The sequence below is a fragment of the Pistacia vera genome, unplaced genomic scaffold (assembly GCF_008641045.1).
Source record: "Pistacia vera cultivar Batoury unplaced genomic scaffold, PisVer_v2 Contig447, whole genome shotgun sequence".
Taxonomy (NCBI): domain Eukaryota; kingdom Viridiplantae; phylum Streptophyta; class Magnoliopsida; order Sapindales; family Anacardiaceae; genus Pistacia; species Pistacia vera.
The window spans coordinates 400,023-407,321 of NW_022196276.1; the positions used below are offsets into that span (position 1 = coordinate 400,023).

A 7,299-nucleotide genomic window follows, 5' to 3' on the forward strand; every position below is an offset into this window, starting at 1 on the left:
ATACAACAGAGGGTACTTATAATTTAGAGGCACTCTGCTTAAAATGTACTTCACGACTATATCACTACACAAGCAGCTCAACTCACATCTTCTAATGATTTTATCAATCAACTCATCAAAAGTAACTTCTATGCTCATAGCAATCGGTGTAACTTCTTTGCTTTTCCCACACCACGTCCAACAACTTTCATCCTCCATCCACTCATCAAAATATTCATCACCCAAAACAACTTGTCCCATGTCTAATATTAGTCAAATACCAAAAATACAAGAAAAAAATTATTAAGCGATATATTAAGGGTTGACGGATTTAAAAGGGCATCTGTAGAGTCGCTTAAGCGATACACCAGATCGCTTAAACGATATATTAGATTTGGAATCCTTCATTAAAGCTATTTTTCTTGATCTGTATGTAATCGATTCTGGCAATTGCTACCACCCCCACTACCCATAGTGCAAGAAAATCATGAAAATATTCACTCCCTTCAACTTGCATTACATCAAAGAAAACCCAAAAATATAATCCATTAAATCTAAATCAAAACTCAAACCCAAACTCAATCCATTAAACCTCAGTGGATAGAAATTTAAAATACAAAGAGGAGTAACACCAACCTGAAGGAAATGTCAGGAGGCGGAACTTCACCAGCTATTATGTCTTCTAGCCCTCTTCAAAATATTTCTTTCTTTATGTAACGAGGAAGAAGAATATGTAGAGGAAGAGGAGGAGGAGGAGGATGAAGTGGGCTTTGGTTTTGCTAAGAAGAACAGTAAGAGGAAGGGCAAGACGTTAATGGCAGGAGGGAGGGGGGCAAATTCTTTCCAAACGTGGGTTTTGGGTTTGGATTTCTTTGCAAAAAAAATTTGGTTTTTGGGGACAGAAAGTTATTTTTGAAAAATGAGTAAATGCTTCATCAAGCCTAATTTAAACATTATTAGTGATTGATTAACCTTAATAAAAAAAATATGGTCATTTGGTAAAGAGTTTCAAACTTCATGACTCTTTAATTAAATGCAAACTTAAAGTGGTCTTTTAATAGGGTGCCCCCATTTGAAATATATATATATATATATTGTTTTTATAACACTCCAAAAATTTCACTCTTCCTTAATTTTTTCTCTTTTTGGAACTTTATAACCTTTAATCATGTTATTTATCCCAAACTATTATTCTTCTTATCTACACACAATTTTAGGTATTTGAATTGAGAATCAAAATGAAATTAACACTAAAACCATAAAAACAATATTCACAAACTTGAATTCAATCTATCTCCAACATGTGTATATGATTAGCAATGAACATTAACAATCAAAACTTGACCACAACATTTGCAAAAAGGAATTAATAAAGATTAAACAATAAGCAGACTTGCTGAGAAATCAAGAAAAATAAATTTTGATTGAAAATAATAGGTTATGGCTACAATCTTATTCACATTGACACAAAACTACATTTCACATCACTTAATAATTACAAGAAGATAACAAGAGAAATCCAACAGGAATCCTCCTCTACTATACATAATAAACTTAATGTCCAAAATTAAATACAATTATTGCGGCCTTTTAGAGGTGGACTTGGAACTGAACTGATCTTTACAGTTCAAATCAAAATCTTAAGTTCTATCACTTTTCCTTTTTCTTTCTACTTTCTCAGCTATCTCGTGTAAAATAATCTTACAAATCACAAAATAGTAATTCTATTCTTTGAATTGAGCAATAGTAAATGGTAATGTGCAAAAAGGTTCATGTCTGACCTGCCACATGAATTTGGAATCAGAGAACCGTAGCAGATCGGAAGTAAGTCCCAACATTGCATCCTATCTTCAACATAAAACTTGGGTTAAATCATCTGGCAGACAAGCTAACTAAGTCGCAGAACCATTTTCAACCAACGCAGCTTCATCTTCAACTGTTTTATCAACTGGGTTTTCCTCAGCCCAAACAGCAGCATCTAGATATCCAAGCTCAAACAGCTTGTCAAGAATATGATCCTCTGCTGGCTCCAACGCCCAATTGAAAAGCTGCAACCATAGCAAGCAGCAAGATCAACAGCATTTGCTTAAGAATAAAAGAGACTATACAATCACAGAGCTATAAATAATACCTCTCTGGGGCTAGCTCTATTTTCAGGATTGCAGTCTGGGCTAATCCCAATCTCTTCAAGTCCTAGTCTACTGGCTGGGAAAGCACAAACACGAACCTGCAAAGAACAAAGCGAAGAGTCTACACCCTCAGATACCAGTTTTTCATCCTTTCTGTCAACAAAGTTTTCATTGCATTTGGAAGATGTTGTTTAGTCATTGAAAAAAAATATTTTTTATGGGAGACCCATGGGCAGAGTTCTACATTCATAATGCTATTTTTTGCGTAAGAGCTTTAAATGGCAGTCATACCAATAATGATTTTGAATGCATAAAGGTTTAACTATCACAATGTCATCTAATCTAAGAATTCTTGAACTATGACACTGACAGACGGGTAGAACAAGAAAACTAATAAGGCTTCTCGAGCATCCAACTTCAGGTTTTATAATAAAACAGTGCATATTTATCTTAGAAATTATGAACATCAAAATGATCATCACGAGGAAATACCGTTTTAGATGCAGATGTTGGTGGCATAAACAAGGTCAAAACACCATCAATGCAAACTCGATCCGAAACATAGTTGCTGGTCTTGGTGCAAGATATCTGCATTAATCATACTATGAGTTTAACTTCATTAACACTCATAGGAAGCAAAACCATATATATATGACCTTACCTGGAATAAACGATGATGTAAAAACTGCATTTATGAGATCTTCCTTGGAATCAAACTGATCCACAAGTAAACCCCTGGCCTCCAGAGAATCTGGGTTACAGCAACTGTCATAATAGTTGCAATATAGTCACTGCTGATAGAAGTTAATCAAAATATCCATCGCTAAAAGCAAGAGTAATTGCAAGTTAGCTTCCCTATACAAGTGCAAACAATGCTAACAGAAAGTGAACACAAAATTATGGTACACAAAATTATATTTGGATCAACTCTCACCAATTAAGCAATTATTATGGGAATTGTTGTTTTTATGGACAGAATGGTACAGAAATATTAATGATAAATTAAAATATTCTCACCACGAACCCTTCCATTTGACCTAGTATGAGCATCATCAGGGAGAAAATTGTTGAGAAACATCTCGGAGAACAGCCTGTGGATAAAAGAATGGAGAAATTTTTTAACTTACTCCAAATTTTCGATTTAACAACAATTGATAAATAAGGTTTTTCTTTTTTGCAAAAGAAATCAAAATAATGGGATATTAAGCCCATAAGAATCACCAAACTCTTTAAATCAACAGCCTATTTGGTTTACAATTGAAGCCATTTGTTTGGAAAACACTGGATACATAAAATCTTAAGGAAATACTGTTATTTGGGAGTAATAATATTCAAATTTATCCTGAAAAATTACATAAAATCTAAAACTGTGAAAAAAAAAAATGTATTGTTCTGCTATTTTCAGTGAGACTGCATCCAAGTTATAATACAACTCCAAATGCCCTACTTTTCAAATCTTTTGGATAGCAAATCAACAATCTTCCAAGTTTCTCCACTCTCAGTAATAGTATCTAAAATCTCTACTAACAAATAAATGAATATATGAAATGGATTCATGTTATCTATTAGTATATTAGAAAAGAAAAGATTATTAAACTAAAGGAAATACCAAAAACAACAAAACATAAAGATCATTTCACTAATCCAAAATCTCATGTCACATTTTAAACTTGTAGAGAGTGAAACAGTGCATTAGATTAAGTTTTGATTTCAATCCTGTCAGATTTGCATGACATGCAGAATCACACACATAAAACAGAAAGAACAGAGCACATAACATAAACTTGAAAAAGTGGTTCATATGCTCATAATTCTCCAGAAAAAATCAGTACGAATGCATCAACTTTACCAACCTGTAATAAAACTGTTGGATAAGATTTATTCCTTTATGACATTCACTCATACGTACCTAGTGATGGAGTATTAGAGAAAAATAAGATAGAGATTATAGAGATAAAAGATAAATAGAGAACTAAATAGGAACATAAACAGAGAACAACAAAAGAAAGGGAGAAATTCCAGAACTTAGGCAAATACTGAAGAAAATATACGTTTTCAATTATTCATCAATGACTAACTACAAAAAAAACAACATGAGTACTTGTCAAAAGAATCCTAATCGTAATCAAATTGGAAATAAACAATCAAAAACAACTCACAAAGCAAAAAAAAAAAAAAAAAAAAAAAAAAAAAAAAAAAAGCCTCCAAAATTAGTCTAGACAAGTCAATCCTTAAGATGATTAAAACGAAAACTAAAATAACCTTAGACCAATCATATTCTTGCGACATCACTTGCTAACTACCAATAATAAAAGCGCCACTTAAATCTAAATCAGACTGCCATAAATGACAGTTTACAGCCTCTTTTATGAAAACTTTTTTGCTTAACATTAAATCCCCCAATGACTGAAAAATAAAACAGATAGATAGATAGAAGGCTTCAGAAACTAATCATAATTCTTAGATAGATAGATAGATAGGCAACACGAATAATAGATTACTTAACAAAAAACTAACGATAATGCTGTGTAAAACAGAATATACTTCATTAAACACTGTAAAAATGAACATTTCACAATAATTAACTAATTTGTTGTTTAGTAAAGAAAAAATCACAATAGATGGTTCTGCAGGCAATGAGTTAATATTATGTTAATGACACAAGTATATATCATTGAAAATATACCAGTACCCTCAAAAATAGATACAACAAAATATTTTAAGCATACCCCAAGCCTGAATGCAGTTCCTCTAGCCCTGCAATCTTCAGCCAGGATTTTTGTAGCATTTAGGGCTTTCTTGCATACTAGCTCCTGAGGCTATAACAGCACAAAACTATGGCACCAGCTGAGGATCCAGCCAATGGTGTGGTTTCCTGTGAAGACAACAAAATTTAGTTGCAAACAGAATTATCCGGGAGAAAGATAAAAAAGGGTGATTCCCCAGTAAAAGATGAAAATGTACAACAATTTTAAACTTGAATTCCATATGCAAAAAAAAATAAACAACAGGGAAGATATCCAGCGAGTCACACAAAGACGTGTAACTGTCATTTACATGACGGGGTTGACTTCATGCACAAACCCAATTAAATTCCTTATAATTTGACAATCCAAAGCAGCCTTTGAATGAAACCAAAAATTAAGAAAAGTTTTCAACAGGTAATCACAGAAACAAATAAGAGCACATAACTTTAGCCTTAAGGTGAACAATAATCCAAACCTACAAATTCTTTGTTTGGGGTGGGAGATAAATCAAAAGGAATTTTAACCATGTCCCAAGTTTTAATATTACAGATATCGAATAAAGTAGTCCATAATAACTATAGGTAGTACAGTAGAACAGAAGTAGCTCAATTCATAAGTGAAACAAGAAGCATCCTGCAACTTTAAGTCTTAAAAAAAGCATCAATGATCATAAAACTACAGAAAACATATCAATGTATTACGACCGGATTTCTATTCTGTTGAACCTGGCACACAATGTAAAACATGGACACCCAAAATAAATAAATAAATTGTGAGCAAACAGTTTTTATTTGGATTCTGATAAATATTTGCCTATTATTTAACCTGTTTACTGGTAATCCATCAGTCAATTAATAGAACCACAAAACTAATCATAAAATTCATCAAATTTCCCACAAAAAATACAAGCTTTAACTTAATCCCTCTATTATCAAGATAATTTGATTCAAATGCTGCAGATGAACATTCGACAAATAAGAATTCCTACTTCAATCAAACCATAAACTCATAAATATTTCAAAATGTAAATAACTAAGGAAATGAATTCAAAAATGGAACGCAACCATTCAACTGTATCTTAATTTATAATGGTTCAGAATCACACGCCTCAATGTCAGGAACACAAGGAAATTAAAATGCATCAGAGCATTGAGATAAATGCATAATGTAGGCAGTTTGAATCAAAATTTCCCCCTAAACTCCAGCAATTTTCAATTAGACCCTAACATAAAAACAGAAAGATCAAAAATGAACTGACCCATCAACTAACAAACTTTACATAACAGAGGAAATTAAAGTAAAAAACTGAACAGCATCCCCCTCAATTGTATCTTAATTTATAATCTTCAGAACCACACGCAATAATCTCAGTAAAATAAGGCAATATAAAAGGCCAACATTTTTATGACGTATGGAGATCAATGCATCAAATAGGCAGTTTCAATCAAATTCTCCTCCAAAACTCCAACCAATTTTCAATTATGTCCTCAACAAAAACAAATAAAGAGCAAAAAGGAACTCGACCCATCAAAAAACAAACCTTAATATAACCCTTTTCAATGAGAAACTGAGCAACACCAAGATGATAAGGGAACAAAAGTCCAGCCGCAGAGAAACTAAACCCAGGACTCGTAACAATCCTTCTCTCTTTCTCAGCCTCAACATCCTTCACTCTTTGCTCCCAAATAACCTCCGGCTCAATCTCGTCCTCCATCACCACCCCAATTCTCTCAAAATTTTTACTCCCATTCACCTTTTTGATCGTCTCCACAATTGGGAACCTTTCAAATTTTTCAGAGAACCCCCTGTTGCTTGTTTTCAGCAACCTGGAGGCCAGTCCCAGGAAGAGTTCACCGGTGGCAATGGCGAACGATTTTTTCTCTGAATTGGGGGGCTTGGAGGTGAGGTTTTGATTGTTTTGGGCTGTGGCGAAAGAGCGGGAACGTGGAGGGAGGGAATATAAATTGGGGTTTGGTTTTGGGGAGGGTAAAGGGTGAGGAGTGTAGGAGAAAAGAGAGGAGAGAGAATGAGCCATGACTGGAAAGCAAGAACAAGAAGGAGATGGTGAAGAAGAGGAAGAATAAAGTTTGGCTCTTCGTGGTTTCTTTGGAAAAAACATTTTTTAACGTTTAATTTGATTTTTGATTTTTTTTCTTATTTCTTTATTAAAAGTCTAAATTCATTGTGGTTAAAATGAAATAGGTTTTATTTGTTCAAGGTTGACAAATTTTCAAGAATTATATCATATGTGATGATATTGGGAATATCATGATGGTTTAGTTTGTTATTTGGATATGATTTTAGAAATAGTATTGGATAATTGACTAGAGTGATTAACTGATTATTACGAGGTAAAATTTAAAAATTTACAAAAAACCTCTTAAGTTTCCTAATTTAACTAAACACTCAAATATATAAAAATTTTATAAAATAAAAAAAACACT

The 7,299-nt window shown here is 33.0% G+C and overlaps 1 pseudogene; it reads right to left on the reverse strand.

Annotated features, from left to right (window-relative positions):
- Positions 1-1,380: 1,380 nt before the first annotated feature.
- Positions 1,381-6,966, reverse strand: LOC116144555 (annotated as a pseudogene).
- Between the last annotated feature and the right edge of the window lie 333 nt (positions 6,967-7,299).